The sequence below is a fragment of the Lynx rufus genome, unplaced genomic scaffold (genome assembly GCF_022079265.1).
Source record: "Lynx rufus isolate CCGP_SWC_20201006 ecotype Redwood Valley unplaced genomic scaffold, mLynRuf1.p SCAF_7, whole genome shotgun sequence".
NCBI classification, from domain to species: domain Eukaryota; kingdom Metazoa; phylum Chordata; class Mammalia; order Carnivora; family Felidae; genus Lynx; species Lynx rufus.
The window spans coordinates 3,536,315-3,554,849 of NW_025814889.1; the positions used below are offsets into that span (position 1 = coordinate 3,536,315).

Genomic DNA, 18,535 nt, shown 5'->3' on the forward strand with positions numbered 1-18,535 from the left:
TTGAACCAATTTTCTGTGACGTGCCTGCTCTATTTTTTAATGGCAAAAATTTTATGACTGATGGTATCTTTCTAGCACATGTGAGTGGTTTCAATCATCTTTATTAGTTTAATAGTGCCTTGGAGTGCTTTCATGGCATTTCCACACCTCAGTGATTCCCTGGGAATTTTCTGTAGCCCTCTGGCTTGCATACAGCAGAGTCGCATGGATCGCCTTTAGAATCCCACCCAGTCAGCCATCCACCCTCTTGGGTTAGGCTGGGCAAATGGGATTCAGGGCCCGGTTTGGGGATGATCTCTTCTAGAATGAGAAATGCAGAGCATTCTCACATTTTATTCGGCTTTAAAAAATATTCCTCCTGAACACAGTGTGTCACAAATCCCTCCCCCCATGCTGGTTATTAGGGGGCTCAGAGAAGTGAGGGGCAGATAGTGTCCAGGGACTGAAGGTAATGGTAACACTGGTCTAATAAGCGTTACATTGGGTTTCTAGTATGTTCACAATGCGTGTATTGTGTTATTATAATTTTATCAGTACCTATTCAAATGGACTGAGACAATTTAAATGCTGCAATGATGTGCATTTTAATATATTCCTTCATTCAACATGGAAGTGTGCGCTTGAAATGGACTGACCAATGGAGGAAATTCAAATAAAGTGAGATTAATCCAGGAGAGGCACTGAAGGCAGCTAGGGGCAGTTCTCTGCAGGAGAAGCATTGGGCGGAATCCAGGAGGCCCCTGGAGAGAGCAAGGCAGTGTCTGGAGCTGTCCGGGCAGGTGGGGAGGTGGTGACATGGTCAGGGGTCTGTGTCCTTGCTCGATGGTGCTCAACCCCGAGGCTGAGGAGGGGGGAGGGCGGCGATCCTAGGGTGAGACTGGAAAGGGGGCATGTGCCTGGCCCACTAAGAAAGGCCAGACTGTGCCTTAGAAGTGATGGCGGGCATCACTCCAGGATTATAAATAAAGAGACTGTGTAACCAGACGGGGACAACACAGCAAAAATAAATATAACAGCAACAGAAGCAGTTTAGCGAGTGTGAGCGAGCCTCTAGAAGCTTATTGCCGATCTCCGCTCAGCTCATCTCAGAGGAGGCCACCCTACGTCAAGCAGCAGAATCCATTTGGACCCCCTTGACCCATTTGTTGGACAATAAACCTGGAGCTTCTAAACGAGACTGACACAATGTGTCCTTGAATATGGGGAGGAGGAGGTGGGGGAAGGGAAGAAATAAGGCTGTGGGAGTGGGGTCCACTGCAGACAGAAGGAACGGTGAGTGGCTGCGAAGTCAAAACCCGATGAGAGATCTCTTCGCACCTGTCCGAGCGGCTGTCACCAGGGAGACAAGAAGGACAAGCGTTGGCAAGGAGGTGGAGAAAAGGGGACCCTCGCGCACTGTTGGTGGGCATGTAAATGGTGCAGCCACTCTGGGAAACAGTATGAAGTTTCCTCAAAATATTAAAAATAGAATTGCCATATGATTCAGTAATTCAGTATATCTGAAGAAAACAAAACCACTAACTCGATCGGTGCCCCCGTGTTCGCTGCGGCGTTGTTTACAATAGCCAAGATGTGTCCATTGGTAGACGAATGGATAAGGAAGAGGTGGTGTCTATACACAATGGGATACTATTCAGACGTAAAGAAGAATGAGATCCTGCCATTGCAACAACATGGATGGAACTTGGGGACGTCATGCTGAGTGAAATAAGTCAGGCAAATACAGTGTGATCTCTCTTATATGATATGCAACTGATAATCATATGTCAGTCACATTTTTACTTTTATTTATTTTTAATTTTTTTAACGTTTATTTATTTTGGGGACAAAGAGGGACAGAGCATGAACGGGGGAGGGTCAGAGAGAGAGGGAGACCCAGAACCCAAAGCCGGCTCCAGGATCCGAGCTGTCAGCACAGAGCCCGACGCGGGGCTCGAACTCACCGACCGCCAGATCATGACCTGAGCCAAAGTCGGATGCTTCACCGACTGAGCCCCCCAGGGGCCCCTGTCAGTCACTTTTTAAAAATACTAATCCGGGGCGCCTGGGTGGCACAGTCGGTTAAGCGTCCGACTTCAGCCAGGTCACGATCTCGCGGTCCGTGAGTTCGAGCCCCGCGTCAGGCTCTGGGCTGATGGCTCAGAGCCTGGAGCCCGTTTCCGATTCTGTGTCTCCCTCTCTCTCTGCTCCTCCCCCGTTCGTGCTCTGTCTCTCTCTGTCCCAAAAATAAATAAACGTTGAAAAAAAATGATTTAAAAATACTAATCCTCTTTTGATTTTTTCCAGCCATTTAAAAAGGTAAATATTATTCTGAGATCATGGTCATACAAAAGTAGGCAGTGGGCTGGAATTATCCTGAGGGCTACAGTTTGCAAACCTTGGATACCACCAGGCAGGGAGAATAGGGCTGTGGTCTTGGCAATGATTCCACCCGTGATGCTCAGTGTTCCCAGAACAGAAGGGTAACACGTACTTGTTCACTGGAAGGGCCAATGAACTGGATGGTTGCTGTGGAAAATGCTGTTGGTTTTAAAATTATTGTTAGTTTTTTTTTAAATATTTTTTTATTTTTTGAGACAGTGGGAGAGACAGAGTGAGAGTAGAGGAGGGGCAGAGAGTGAGGGAGACACAGAGTCCGAAGCAGGCTCCAGGCTCCGAGCTGTCAGCACAGAGCCCGACGCGGGGCTCGAACTCAGACTGCAACATCATAACCTGAGCCGGAGTCGGACGCTTAACCGACTGGGCCCCCCAGGCGCCCCAATTATTATCAGTTTTTAATTCCAAAATACGGTTGGTTTTTGAAAGATGAATTTAAGTGTACTTACTGTTCGATAAAACATGCTCCATCCAGGACCAAGACTTCAGCCCTAACTCCTTAATCGGAGTCCTCAGGAACTGACCCTTGAATTCATCCTTAGTCCTCTAACATGGACCCTCCTCAGCTCCTAATCATATTAGCACAGTCTGGAACCCTGCTCCCTGCAGGGCTGAGTCGGCTGAGCCCAAGAGAAATGGGGGTTTTGGTCAGCGCTCTGGCCAGTCAGACGCTAATGCGGGAAGCTGGCACCACACCAATCCAATTTGGTGCAAAAGCAAATGGAGACTCGACGTTGGTTGTGCTGGTATCTGACATAGTCAAGGGGAGCTGAGACATGCAACACCCCACAATCAAGCGCTGTCCCCAGCTGCACAGCCCATCCAGGAGAGCCCACGGTGCGTCAGCCAATGAGGAGCTGGAGTGCAGACTCATCTCCAGAGAGCCTCTTGGGAGTGTGCTGGATAGCGGGTTTTCTAGACGTTGCTCTAGCTGTTCTATGGAGATTCCAGAGCTATTTTAAGCTCGCCATTAGAACAACTGAAATGTAGAACAGTGCCGTCAACGCATTACTATTCACTACAAGATAGGGAATGATTCCTGGCCGTGCGCCAGGCATTTTGCTAGATGTTGGGAACAGGGTGGTGAGACAGAAGTAATATCTGCCTCCAGGAAGTTTACAATCTGCAAATTATCATTACTTGTATCTGCACCTACATATCATGTCTCGGTATCCGTCTATATCTTCATCTATCTTTGTGTGCGGGCACAAAGTCATGATGATTATGTGTTATTTAAATTAAGGACTAAGATAAAGTAATAACATTGAGTTACTTAAAAGTTCACAAGAGTAAGAATAAAAATATTTACTTTTTGGTATGTATACACAGAACATTTTCAGAGAATAAGTGCGCGTGCGGGCACACACACACACACACACACACATTAGTCTTGAAGGAAATGCACGGGGATATGGGCCTAGGGGGCCCTTGCCTCACTGCACAGTCCTCAATCTTGTACTTTGAGGTGCACCTGCGAGGTTAAGGCGCACACAGCGACATACTCGATGAAATTTTGGGAAAGGGCCCAGAAGTCCGCTTTTTTCACAAGCTTTCTAGCAGATTCTGTGGGAGGTGCTATAGAAGTCACATTTTCGTTTTCATAAGCAAACATTGTCTCCTTAGACTGACTTTGCATACAGAATTGTCTGAATATTTTTATCTAAAGTCATCGCTGGGCTTTAAGCTGCATGACACCCAGGGATGGAAATTAGTTTTGATGTCATTTAAAAAATAGCTTTCTTCTTATTGCTTCTTTGTTGTGTTTTTTTTAAGCGGAATTTTCAGTACAACCGGCAGATTTATTGTTTGCTATAGTGTAATAAGTGTTTTACTCAGTAATTTTAACACACATTATTATCTAATCAGTCCCTTGAGGAGTACTTAGTTTTAGGCATTTTTTCTTCCTTCTCTTTCATTTCTTGAGACATATCTGGGTTAACGAAACACTCAGAATAATCAACTCCACTATTGAACTAGCCATAGCTGTTGAACTGAACCAAACTGGGATCTGGGGGGTTATTTAAATATGCCAAATAGCTAATTACTGTGAGTTCTGGTTTACAGAAACATTGGCCTATCAGATGTTATTGTTCACTGGAAATTAGTAGGGACTCCTGATTCTTGACATGGAAATATATCTGAGATAATGTCTCACTGTATATGATTTGTTTTTACTTCTATTATTAATTAATTTATTTTTGTATACGATTATTAAGCATGCTTTTCTCCCTATCGACCTGCCCCTTGCAAACATTTCAATAGAGATTTCCGTTATCCTTAGAGATGTTAGTAATCTGAAAAATTTTATTTATTTTATTTTCTTTTTATTATTTTTTTAAATTTTTTTTCAACGTTTTATTTATTTTTAGGACGGAGAGAGACAGAGCATGAACGGGGGAGGGGCAAAGAGAGAGAGGGAGACACAGAATCGGAAACAGGCTCCAGGCTCTGAGCCATCAGCCCAGAGCCCGACGCGGGGCTCGAACTCCCGGACCGCGAGATCGTGACCTGGCTGAAGTCGGACGCTTAACCGACTGCGCCACCCAGGCGCCCCATAATCTGAAAATTTTTAAATACTGTTTTCATTATTATTGAAATTTCTTCTTCCCTACAGGTCACATATTTTCCTGTTTGGTGCGGTGGGCCTGTGTTAATCAGTAGAGTTCTCAAGTAGCATAAACGTTGGGGCCAGTATTTACTCTTTAGCTCATTTTCTCATAAAGTGATGCTTATGAGATTGATTTCTGTATCTGCTCATCTAACTGTTCATAGTATAGACAGACTTTAACGTAATTTGAATCCAACAAGCATGGCAGACACTTGGGAGAAATGGGTATTTCATTTTTGTAAGTCCATATTGGAGGAGAATTTTCTCCTCCACGTGATGCTAGATTTCCCACTGAAATTCGAATACATGGTCTGAGTCTGTCCAATCAGATTCTTCCATTAACCCTTTGACCAGAGTGCTTATGTATTAAGAATATTTAAGTATTGTGAGTTTTAAGTCACGTGAGGACATATCTCTTGAAAAATTCACTAATGAAAGTTCTGCCTACGTGCAAGGCTTCAGCACAGCCATAGCTGTGTCTTCTGGTCCCCCTCATTGCCCCCTGCTTTATCCTCACCAGCTGTCCTGGGTTTATATCTGACACTGAATGGGCTGCACAGATAGACTATCAATCCTTTTCAAAAGAGAGTCTTTCATACGATGCAGAATCTTAGGCGTAGAGCGATACTTCATGATGGAATATTTTATTACATTACGATATGTGATGCCACTAAAGTTCTTCAGTAGCAATATCCTAACCAGATTTAGTCATTACAAATGATCAGATATCAAATAGGCTTTTACAAAATTTTATTAGAAATGGGACATGGTGAGCACCTGGATGGCTCAGTCAGTCAAGCGTCCGACTTCGGCTCAGGTCATGATCTCCCGGCTCGTGGGTTCGAGCCCCGTGTCGGGCTCTGTGCTGACAGCTCAGAGCGTGGAGCCTGCTTCGGATTCTGTGTCTCCCCCTCTCTCTGCCCCTCACCCACTCACGCTCTGTCTCTCCGTCTTTCAAAAATAAACATTTAAAAAATTTTTTAAAAATTAGAAATGGGACATGGTGAGCGTGTTCTTTCCAACATGGACTACTAATTGTTAAGCCAGCCATACGACCAGATAAGTGTTGCATTCATTTCACGGACTTGGGAGTTCTACGGCCCATTCATCTCATGTACTATATTTATTAATATCAATATTTTTTAATCCCTCTAAGAAACTTCATAAGAAGGTGAGATGGTAAAAAGGACGCTTTCACTGACTTCAGTTTTTATAACTCCAAAGTGATTCATAAATTCAGACCATCTCCCCCTGGGTACAAAACTGCACACATTCATTGCTTGGAAGTAAATACTCAAAGACATTGGTTGTTCTCTCCCGTGGTTATTTTTTCAGCCTGGGTTCTAATTTATATAAAACCCAGAGTCCGTAGATGAGCTCCGGGTGCTTCAAAAAACAAACATACTGTTTTGCTTGGGGTCAGCTTTGTGATTTAATATAGAAATGACTAGATAAGAGTCAGTCCTCTAACATACCGAAATTGGATCATTGTTTCTTGCAGCTTTGTTCGATCTTGATGTTAAGATATTTGGAAACAGATCAATAATCATCAGATGCCTCAAATCTACTGAAAAAATAATTACACAATAGTTAACTGGTGTCATAGAATGACAGAATGCTATTCCTTAAAATACAGAATGATAGTTATGTTACTATCTTTAACTCAAGACAGAGAGAGGAACCGGGCATCTCTCTCTCTATGTGTATATGTGCGTGTGAATGCGTGTAACTGTGTATAGCTGTAACTATGTATAATTTATATATTATACATAAAGTAGAATAATTTTATGTATGTTTTATATATAGCAAAACATATGTAGTACATATATATTTATATATTGAAGTATCTATTATTAAATATAATATTGATATGAATATAACAATAAATATATTACATTATATTTATAAACCTTTATCCTCTCTGTTCCATACTAATTGAAACAATTTCAATAAAAAAAATATTAGGCAGCCTGAATCTAGAAAAGTGGCCGTGCAGATTCTAGGTAATTTCACTTCAAATTTACTGAATCAAACGATTTGCTGCTGAGTAGAAATGAACTATATCAGTAACCTTTATGAAATAGTGATTTAATTTTTGGAAAATCTGTTAACTGGAACTCCTTATAGGGATTAACCTCTCTACTTGTTTTGGGTGGGGGGTGGTGAATCTCTTTCTTCTTTCTTTCTTTCTTTCTTTCTTCCTCTCTTTTTAGAAAATTCTCGCTCAGCACTAGTCAAGGGAGAGATGCTAGTGGGGGGCGTCGCGGAACAGGGGGAGAAAGTGTGAGCTGAGATTGTGTCACGTACGGTTTCACCGAGGGGCAATAAAACCACAAGAATGTCGCTGTTGACGACCATCACAGTCCCTCGGCTTGCTGTTCCAGTCTTACTGGCCATGAGGAGTTTTATGTTTTCCACAAGGTCACTGTCTCCCAGCGAGTTTACTCCATTTGCTGGAAGAAAATCATTGAAAGCATAGCACGTGTAATTTAAGTTGTATAACTGTGTACGACATTTCATATATACGTAAAAATTACTAATCTGAAAAAACCATGGGTCAGGTTGTTAATTTTATTTGGGGTCAGAAAGTATATACGTGATGGTTCAAGCGGCAGGGGAGGGTTTGGGAAGGCTCTCTTGCTTCCGTGCATGATGATGGCGTGTTTTTCTTTTGCATCTCCAGGTTGAAATGTTAACGTGGGAGCTTCTCTGGTTTAAATGAGTTTATCACCTGTCTTACTGAAGATAAAGATACTTTGTGTACGTGCCTGACTCTGGAGGGGTAGGACAGGGTACGCCATCAGTGTGATGGAGTAGGGGCATCCCAGAGAGGTTGGGGTGCCCGGGACTTCTCGGCACCCCACGTGAGGAGCACCTCTGGTCTGTGTAGTCCTTTCGGGGCCTGGGTAAAATGATATTAAATCCTTACATTATGGGGAACATCTTGGCATGTTAGTCTAGCCCAATAGACGAATTTTAAATGAGATGCAAGAAAAAAATAAAGTTACTCTGTTTTTGTCATTTTCACCCTTAAAACTAAGTGTTTCCAAGTCTAAGATAAGTTTCTGTAAAAGAGCTGGGGCACCACTTTTGTAGGTTTTCAGAGTAATCCAAATCATTGAAAAACGTATTTATCTGGTCATCACTAACTGTTAAAACCTGCCCAGAAGGACATCCATGGGAAACAGCCTCTTTAAGAATCACTTTCGAGGTCCATATATGATTTTTGTTACTGCCTGTAAAAATGGTCATGGCCTTTAAAGATGCCAATGTTTGGTTCTGATGAGGTATATCTTCTAGTAGTTACTCAAGGTTAAAGTCAATACTAGTCCGGGGACAGATCAGAGATGAGACGAGGCTCCACAGCGACCCACGAAGCTGGGAGGCACATGGCCAGGAGAGGCCCACATGTGACCACACACATCCAGAGTTCCGGGGACCAGCCGAGTCACAGGAGTGGGGTGGTAAGATTTCGCAGAACTCTTTCCGACAGCGCAGAGTTGAGCACCGAACGGCTCTCACTTAAGTGATATTTTAACCAACAATTCGGTGACAGACACACATGATTTTACCCCTACAGCCTTCATAAAACAAACAGGACAATGGGTAGGGAAGCAAGTTTCTTCAAAAACAAGCTGCATGCTTTGGGGGTAAGGGAGTGCGATATACCACCCTATCACAGTACTTGGCTTCCTCTTTGGAGACTGACAAAGCTTCTATGTTTTCTCAAGATCTCCCAGAAGCAAACAGACAATGCCGGAGTGGGGGGGAGGGGGGAGGAGGGGAGAGGAGGAAGCTAAACAATGATTTGCTAAATTTGAAAGAAACCCAACTTTTCACATGATACCCAACCTTTCCCGAACGCAACATTCTCTGCCCCGTTCTGTTCTCCAATTTTCCAGCTGGAGCCATCCCGAGCAAGTGGTGTCATCAGCTCAGTTAAAAATACTTCCTTCGTCTTGGCTGTACAGTGGCCTGTGGGCTTTCTGCATTTTGGCTGGATTTTACCAAAAGGAGTGACTCAGCCTCTTACAAGCCTTTGCTGCAAGTGTTACTATAGCTGATGGCTACGGAAACCCCTTTCACATGGGCTCTTTCGGGACCAGGAGTTCGGTTAGGTAAACCCCTCGGTGTCTTCTGGAAACAGAACGGTTATCGAAGCTCCAACTATGTCGGTCGGGTTAAACTTTGACCAACTCAGGTGACCGGTCAGTCGAGCTCAAAACCTTGCGGAATACTTCGTATCAGCCGAGACCACACACCCAGATTCCTGGAGCATGTCTGGTGTTTGTAATCAAACATAACCCCGGAATGTTTGCTCTCCTAAGTAGTGGAGACACGTTCTTCTCAGTTGAAAGCTTTGTGTCTTACTCAACAAGGTCTGTATCTGAACTATGTTAAAGGTGCATAGTAAAGGGATGATATCACAGGGTTGCTTTGATTCTTTGAGCTCTTGTGCTGAGCTGAAGTTGAGCAGTGACAATGAGTCATGTCGTCTTGTGACCGGCCGGGCACTTTCCCAATCAGAGAGACTGTTGAGATCTTAGACAATAGAACCTGGGGTTGTTTGAAGAGGAGGGATCCACAGAACCCGTATGCTTGGTGACACCAGGCTTGTGTGAGTAACAAAATCCGTTCCTATGCCTGCTGAGTAGCAAAACGCCAATGATGAGGTAACACTTAGTAAGGCTGACTCATTTCCTCATTTGCAGATGAAAGGGATTGTTTGAGAAATGACTGTCTCACAGGTACAGGTGATGCGTGGTGAGTCTTTTTAAAGCAAGGCTGGCCATGACCTCGGCTCGTCAGTTATCGGGTCTGTTGAAGAGCACGTTTTATTAGGAAATCATGTCAGGGGTTAAAAGCCAGGTCCATTTCAGTCCTTAACGATGTGAGGGTGGCTGATGTCAGACAATATTCACGAGAAAGAGCTCGTGTAAAGCTTGTACAAATCACGTGTCAAGACGGTTGAAAATTGAAAACAAAAATGTGAACTCAACGCAAGGTTTCTTTTTATCTTCCACCAGACATGTTTCACCGGTGAGGCCGCGGCTATTACCCTGGACATCTGTGTAGGACATCTGTGGGCGGGTGCTGGATGGCCCCCTCCATAGGTAGGGACATCCCGATGGTACGGGGGCTGTGGGATTTCCAGCCATGTCCTGTTGACTTGAGCCCGCTTGGCAGGCACTGCCATCATGGGAAACCGAGAACCCCCCTCCTCCCTGACTTGCTGTAATCTCCTGGGCTTTATAATCAGGCTGCCTTTACAAACACATTCCTCAAAGCTACTTTGGAGCGTACTTATTTTTAAAAATACGAGAAGCCTGTTGGGAGAAAAACATTAGATCAATGCGTTCCTCCCCCAAAGTCATAACTCTTTCCTTCCTGGCGTAGATTTTGCTAGGAGGTTACCAAAATGGCAATAAGCTCTCTGCAGAGGATTTTGTCATTTTCATTCATTTGTAACGTGTGACTTGCCCTCGACCGCCTCTTTCCCTACTTGGTGTGCCTTCTTTTGAATTCTCGTGTAATTTCAAAGGTTGTACAGCTCTTTTTGTTGTTGGGAAACCACAGATTGTGAAACATGTTAAATGGAGCACATTTAAAAATAACCTCGCCTTTTCTGCCGTTTGGGTAAGGCCGTTTGCTTGTTTGGGGTTGCTAATGGGAATAAGTGACCATGTGTGGAATACCTCTAGCGCCAGCTTGTTTGCTCAGAGGAAAGAATTCATTGAATGGCCATAGACTACATTCCAGAACGTTAGCCAACCACTTTGCAAAAGTGTACTGTTGGGTCACAGCAAAGCTCTCCAGCACTCCTCAAAAAGCAACGGCAAAGGTCCGCCCAGGGGACAGAGATCTCGTTGCAGGACATCCATATGAGCTCTCCTAGCAAGAATTTTTATTAGTGGTTCTTGCCTCCTCTTGGTTTCCTGATAAAAGGCTATTGGAATTTTTAGTCTCTGGGAATCCACGGGACTCTATTTTTTTTGTTTTGTTTTGTTTTTTTGAAGTTACCTCCTATGTTTTGCGATTAATTCTCCCAAAGAGCTCAAGCTAAATATTGTGATGCAGGGTGGAGGCAGGGGTAATTTCAGATACTTCGGGGCCTAGAGTAGATTCGTCGCGTGGTATTTGTCTCCTTCCTCGCGCACACATCACAACGCGAGGGCTCAGCGTTTGGAATCTGAGAACCTGCAGAGGCATCTCGTGGGTCTCTGGGGAGGACGACAACGAACTTGGGGGGTGGGATGCTGCACATCCCGACTCCCCCCACCTCGTTTATCTGAGGAATTGGGCAACTCTACTTTGATCTGCTTTCAGACAAGAGTTCTTTTTAACACGAGCGGATGAATACATGCATTTCAAGGCTGTTTAGAAGGGAATGTCAAAGCCGACAGAGAAAGAGGCCGACGCACCTCATCTGGCCGTTCACAAGGGGAGTCAGGGCAGGGTGATGAGCCGGTCTGTCGAGGTGGTGCCTCCTCTGGAATCTCAGCACAGAACGGATCCTGTGCTGGTGCCTGGTATGCCCGGGTGGAGTCCGGACCCCGTCGTCTGCCCTCTTTCCCCCGTCCCTTCCTCTTGACCGTCTCTGTGCTATGTGGCCTTACAAGTGGTGGGACTCTGCAGGAAACCCACTTTCTGTGATGGGGACGGCTAAGGCGGCAGGTTCAGTCTCTCCCAGTGAGACCTCCCCGCCCCGGTGAATGGGGACCTCTTCTCCCGAGCCAGTAAGCCCGAGATCCTGAGAGCCAACTTTCTTCCCTTCCCAACCCCACCACTCCCCCTTCCAAAGAGCAAATGGGCCTTCTCGGCGGCCCTCAGATTTGTCCACCCCAGCCTGCCCATCCCCACGGCCACCGTCCTATTTTGGGCCTTCCCTATGTCAGGCCCATCTGTCTTCCCAACGTCTTCTTGCTTGGACCACACTCCTCCCTCTGGCTCTCGTGAATGCTTCACATGATGGCCAGATGGGTCCTCAAATGCTGCTTCGAAAGTGTCACTTTTCTAATAAAAATCTTTCCCCCTTGTCTCAGGGTATTCGAATCCCGCTGACTCATTTATCTATTATTTTACTCAATGAATATCAAAGCACTGCTCTTTCATTGTTGACCATGGTGTGCGTAGAGCGGCCTGAATACAACCATTTTAACTCGACATCCAAAGCCGTTTTAAATATAAGGTCCAACTATGCCCTTCCTAGATGACGAGGACCAGGAGATACTTAGAACACACGTCTGCGACGCCCGTCAACCATCCTTCCTTCAAACCAGAGTGAGCAGCTGTGTGCCAGGGGCTGTGTCCAAACACATCGAAACCCCTGCTCTTGCGAGTGCATATTTCAGCAAGGGGCTGAGGGGAAGAATCCCGTCTGTCTTCCACGAGCACGTAAGCCTCTGTAGGAGATGTCGCCTGTAGAGCAATCAAGTAATAAAGAACGACAACAAAAAAGTCACTTCCCGTAGCTCATAGCTAACAATGCAGTCTCTGGAAATCACATGTGTGTGAAGACAGAGATTATAACTCCCGTCTCTTTCATCTTTTCTGGGGGGTCATTTCGAGTTGTTTGGGTGAAAAGCAAAGGCCCGTCGAGGGCACGTGAACAAATTCTGGGGCTGGGGCCACCGGAAATCGGACTCTGAGGGTTTTGCACCCTGCAGTGTGACAGCAGTGGCCTCTGAGAAACGTGCACTTCATGCCTCTGAAGGAGACAGCCCAGACTCATTGTCGTGCAACCCGCATGACACTGACCCAGCTCTTCCGTGGCCCCCTCCAGCCCACGGGATTGCTGCAGACTAAATCACGTCCCTCCACAATTTATAGGTTGAAGCCCTAATTCCCAGTGTGACTGTATTTGGAGATGGGCCCTCTAAAAGGGTGTAATTAACATTAAATGAGATTATAAAGGTGGGACCCTGACCCAATATATCTGGAGTCCTTACAAGAAGAGGAAAGAACACCAGAGAGTTCTCTCTCACCCTCCTCCCTGTGAAGACACAATGAGAAGGAGGTGGTCTACAAGCCAAGAAGAGAGCTCTCCCCAGAACCTGGCCATGCTGGCACCTTGATCTTGGACTCCCAGCCTCTAGACCTCCGGGAGATAAATGTCTGTGGTTTAAGCAGCCCGTCTGTGGGGTTCTGCTCTGGTGGCCCAATCCAAGACAAGGTGTCTTCAACCACCATTACAAGGAGGGTGCTGGCAATGTTTTTCCCTCTTTGTCTCTGCTCCGTGGTGCTCTGGGATCCCCCACGGCGTGTGCGTTCTTACCTGCCCACCTTGATTAGAAGCCCTACTGTTAGGACTCCAGGAATGGGTCATGTAATTATTTGTACCCTGGGGGACTAGCCAGATATGTTCTTCACACTATGAAAAGTAATATTTGTTGCCTGATTAACTGGCCTGCCAGATGAGTAGCCAAGATGTACCTGGGTGTGCTGAAACCGCTTGTTTTCACTTTGGCTTCAGGATCGGCAACGACATATTGAGAATATTCTGCACACAATTCTGGCTATTTTGAGATTTGAGGGTTGTTTATTTTCTCCTGGAATGATCCAGAGAGTTAGCTCAGTTCTGCCCTCCAACTGGCGTATAGACATAAAATAGGGCATCAGACACCAACTTCTATGAAAGGCTCACTTTAATTTTCTTTGAACGGGGAGTGTTTTATCAATAAAATTAAAACCCCCCATTTCCATTCTCTGGCACTTGACCAGGGAGCTTCATCCTGAAACCCTTTCTTTAAAATTATCCCATCTCTTCTTAGTACAAAAAGGGAAAATACCTTTCCCTTTCACGGTGTTCCTTTCTTCATCCTGCATGAAATTAATTTCAAAGAAAGGAGGTGAACTCTTTAGCACAATAGCAAGATTTTCAATTAACAGCAATAACCTGGACTGGATCAGAAAATAAAGCCATGTGGGCTGAAGCCACCCAGGATGAACACTTTTTAATTGTTCTCACGGATAGCGCACGTGCGTCGTAAAATAACCCCCAAAAACATTTTCATGTGCATTTCTAACCTAACATGACCCCGTGCGTGGTGCGTGAGCTAACTGCTTGATGTGGGGCCACTGAAGCATGAGTTACCTTTCTGTTCAATTACAAAAGTGATCTTTCATTCAGACCGCGTGTTAGGAATATTTTGCTTATTCGACAGTGATGTTCAGACATTTGTTATCCGCGAGGTTAACCGTTTCTATCTGAGCTTGGCAAACACATTTTTTAAAACGGTTCTGACACTATTTCATTAAATTACAACATCTGGGTCTAACGGCCACGCGGCAAGCTAGTTGGGTGATGTCGCGTGCCTGAGCCCCACCTCACAGATGCCTGGTGCCTTCGGCTCAGGCTCCAGAAGTAAAGGAAGGGAAAGCATTGACTTCACTGCTTCAGTAATTGTAGCGACTGTCCCCTTCGTCAGCAAGGCCAAACTGGCACTTGCAAAATGATCAGGATTGTTGATGTTATAAACGTTTTGCTCGGACTGTTTACCTAGTTAATTGCCTGAAAAACCTCTGTGTTGTCAACTTCCCCCTTTCCGAAATGACTCTACACAACTTCATGCCGTTGGGGTAACTTTCAGCTGCAAGTTACAGAGGGTACAATGAACAGAGATATTCACAGTTGACCCCGTATTTAGTTCACATAAAGTTAAGTGCCAAGGAGGAGGATCTGGGGCCGAAGGAGCCTCTCAGTAACATCTTCAAAGATCCAGTATTGTTTTTCAATTTCTGATTCATCATCTCTGCTTTGTAGTTTTTATTCTCATGGTTCTAGGACGCTTGCTGCCTGTCCAGGCAGTTCCAGGTTCAGGTTAGGAAAAGGGGGGAGATTGTTGTTCAATAGGCATAAAGTTTCACTTATGTAAGATAAATGAGCTCTGGAGATCTGCTGTACAACGTTATGTCTGTAGTTAGAAATACCGTGTCGTGCGCTGAACAAAGGGAGAGGGTAGATCTCACATTGAGTATTCTTACACCAATAAGAAAGAAAGTGAGAAAGGGAGACGGAGAGAGAAGAAGGAGGAGGAAGAAAGAAAGGGTGAACAGGGGCACTAAGAAACTTAGGAGGTGACAAGTATGTCCATTACCTTGATGGTAATCAATTATATAATTGAGTTATCAATTATTACTCAGTAAAGCTGTTAAAAGAAGAGGAGAAGAGTCCAAAGATTTCTCCTGAAGAAACTTTCCTTTTTATCTGTTATCTTTTATCTTTTTTTTCTTTTTTTTTTAAACACATTTGGAAAGTATAGTCCTCCCAGGAAAGTCTGCCTACCTCTCATGATTGCGAACTTTGCCATATGTCTGCGCCCCAGTTCAAAGGAGGCTTGGAGTCAGCTCTCTGATCTGGACAGTGACTTGCATGGTTTCTGGGTAGCAAATCCAGCCCTCTGCCATAGTGTCTTTCATGTATGTGTTACGAGAGGCATCACAGAAAGTCAAGTTGTGGGTTCATCTCATTATTTGTTGACCTCACCCAAACAAAATACCAATAGAAGAAACAATGCCTGATGATTTTTTCTAATTTACTAGAACTAAGAATAAAATGAAATAAGCCACGTGGGACTCAAATTCTGTGCTATCACCCACTAGCTGCATGATCTAGGCAAGATGCTTCATGTCTACCGTCCTTGGTTTCCACGTTGGTAAAAATGAGATTATGCACTTGGTAGATTTCTGCAGGAACGGCCCAGTGCATCGCTCCTTTGGCATGAATTCCTCTTCTACATTGAATCTAGGCTCCGCCCAGACTTTCTTTGGCCAGTCAGACATCAAACTACATGAAACAAGCAAGCAGAACACAACACACATGGGACAAGCTTGTGCAGGGGGCGAGGGCGGGGGTGCGTTGGAGATTCCATTCTGTGAAGACGCTTGGCAGGAAAGACCTTCTGGAAAGACAGGCACAGATCGTAGCCGTTCCCACTGAGCCCAACGTCTTTCCAACCTACAAGCTAAACGCAGCTGCGTGTGTAAGCACAGGCTAGACCTGCAGAAGGTCTGAGCAATAAACCCACAGATACGCTGAAGGACTGCAGGCACTGCTGGGTTAGGTCACAAAGTTCTGTGGCAGAACAAGGTTACTGATATTCACCAACTCTCCAATGGGATGATTGGCAAGGATTGCGAGATCCCGGGCACAAAGCAAGCACTCAAAAATACTGGTTGTTACTACTGTTGTTGTCATTGTTATTTTCATTGTACCCCATAGATCTGTGAAAAGGTCTTGTCAATTAGAAAGAAAAAAAAACCCTGCAAATGCCATCTTAACACCTGCAATCTGTTTAGCATCCTGTGCTGTGGGGTTTTCCTTTAAGAAGATTATATCCTGGCTAATCCATTTAAGATAAAGAGACAATGTGTTTGTCACCACAGGCTATAAATAAATAATAAGGAACCCGACTCTATGAAACACGTCAAATAAGTGAACATTCAGAGAATCAGGACGTAATGGAGGTTTTCAGAGAACACTTTGTAAAACGTATCTCTCGGTCAGGGTCTTGAATGGAGGGAAGTATTTCAAAAACGTGGATGCTAATGATAGTGTTAATATCTACCTTTGTTGAGAGCTTCTTGTGTTCCGGATGTGAGAATAAGCACTTCAAAAGCAATTTCAGGGGCGCCTGGGTGGCGCAGTCGGTTAAGCGTCCGACTTCAGCCAGGTCACGATCTCGCAGTCCGGGAGTTCGAGCCCCGCGTCGGGCTCTGGGCTGATGGCTCAGAGCCTGGAGCCTGTTTCTGATTCTGTGTCTCCCTCTCTCTCTGCCCCTCCCCCGTTCATGCTCTGTCTCTCTCTGTCCCAAAAATAAATAAACGTTGAAAAAAAAATTAAAAAAAAAAAAAAAGCAATTTCAGATTGCATCCTTACCGTAGCCTTATGAGGCGGTTTGATCCTACCCTAGTTTACAGACAGGGGCACAGCATGGGAGAGAAATTAAGAAATTTCCTGATCTAGTACTACCCTTCTGGTCAGTAATGGAGCTGAGATTTGCTGCCACGCTCGCCTGATTCTGGACCTAATGCTCTTTCTCGTTGCACAGAGGCTGGCAGAGAAATTAAATGTATTTATACTCTTCAGAAAACTCACTTAGAAGTTGAAGGGAGACTTGATTGTTACCATTGCCACAAGTCTGCCTTGACGTATATTCTGAAAGGTCCTGAGTAAATGTATTAGCAGAAAGTTATTTTTGTGAATAAAAGGCATGTATTGTTCTAAAGCAAAAGAATAACAATACAGCAAAATCTTGGATTATGAGTAACTTGTTCTGGGAGTGTTCCACAAGACGAGCAAACATTTCTAACACGTTTTAACTTGATAAACGAGCGATGTCTTGCAATACGAGTCGTATGTGACGCTGAACGTCACGTGATCACAACTGAGTCGACGGCTCTTCCCTCTCTCTCTCTGTCTCTTTGCGGGATTGTGAGTGATCGTCTCCCATGCTCGGATGCTCGGTCCCAGGCCGTGGTATTTGGCAGAAATCAGTGATTTTTCAGAATGATGGAAGGTGCCCACACTGGCACTAAGGTGTTTTTGTCACTTCAGAGCACCTAGGGACAGTCCTTTGCTTTTCCACCCAAGAATGAGTTTAGGAATGCTTTGCCTCATTCTAGGTCAGGCTGCCTGCAGATAGAGACCCTTCCCTCTGCTGCCTTATTGCCAGTTACATTAAATACAGTACATGACAGGAGTTTATTAATACTACACTGTAGTCAACACCCATTAGTGATAGTGAAAGTCATCCTACACAATAATCCTCCTCTCTCTTGCCTCCCTCATACCAGCCACGAAGGTTTTCCAAGGGAAGTGCAGGTTAATTTGTTTATTCTCCTTTATATTTTGTATTTTCTTTATTATTTTGTGTTATTTAACAGTATTGTAATCATTTTTATATGAATGTTTTTGAGTGATGGAGCAAATCATCTGACTTTCCATTATTTCTTATGGGGAAATTCACTTTGATAGACAAGTGTGATTACAAGCATGTTTCCAGAACAAACTATGCTTGCAAACCAAGGTTTTACTGTAGCTAGCATGTATCTAGTATTTACTTTGGGCCAGGAACTGATCCAGTGTTTTATGCATTTGGTAACTTTTTTTCCCTCCCAACCAACATGTGAGCATAGGTTCTTTTATTTTCCCCACTTTATAGGTAATATAACGAGATTCAGAGATGTGAAGTCACTCTCCAAGGTCACAGAACTTTAAAAATGTTGGGTCAGTGGTGGGAATCCAGGCCCTCAAGCCCCATGCAGTTGAAGGACTGCTCCACACACGGTATGAGCCCTTCTAGACCTGAACTCAAACATCAGAGGAAGCAGAAAGTGAAAAGTCAAAGCTTGTGTGTGCCTAGCTACAGAGACTGGGGGTTTCTTTGTTACTACAGCATGATGTAGCTCGTCCTGACTGATACAAGTGGCCAGTCAGAAGGCATAACATTCCCACTAAAGGAGCTATTCTCATTTTTATTTTATCCCACTATCCCATTTAATCCTGTTTCTTCTTGAACCCAGTCTTCCCACTAAGGTATGTCCTATTTG

At 44.5% G+C, this 18,535-nt stretch overlaps 1 long non-coding RNA gene across 1 annotated transcript in view; it reads left to right on the forward strand.

Moving 5' to 3' along the window:
* The first annotated feature begins 8,765 nt into the window (after positions 1-8,765).
* Positions 8,766-18,535, forward strand: part of LOC124502094 (uncharacterized) — a 54,037-nt gene continuing 44,267 nt past the window's right edge. The window contains exon 1 of the long non-coding RNA XR_006959834.1: positions 8,766-9,602. This is a non-coding gene — a long non-coding RNA (uncharacterized LOC124502094). The remainder of the gene's footprint in view (positions 9,603-18,535) is intronic.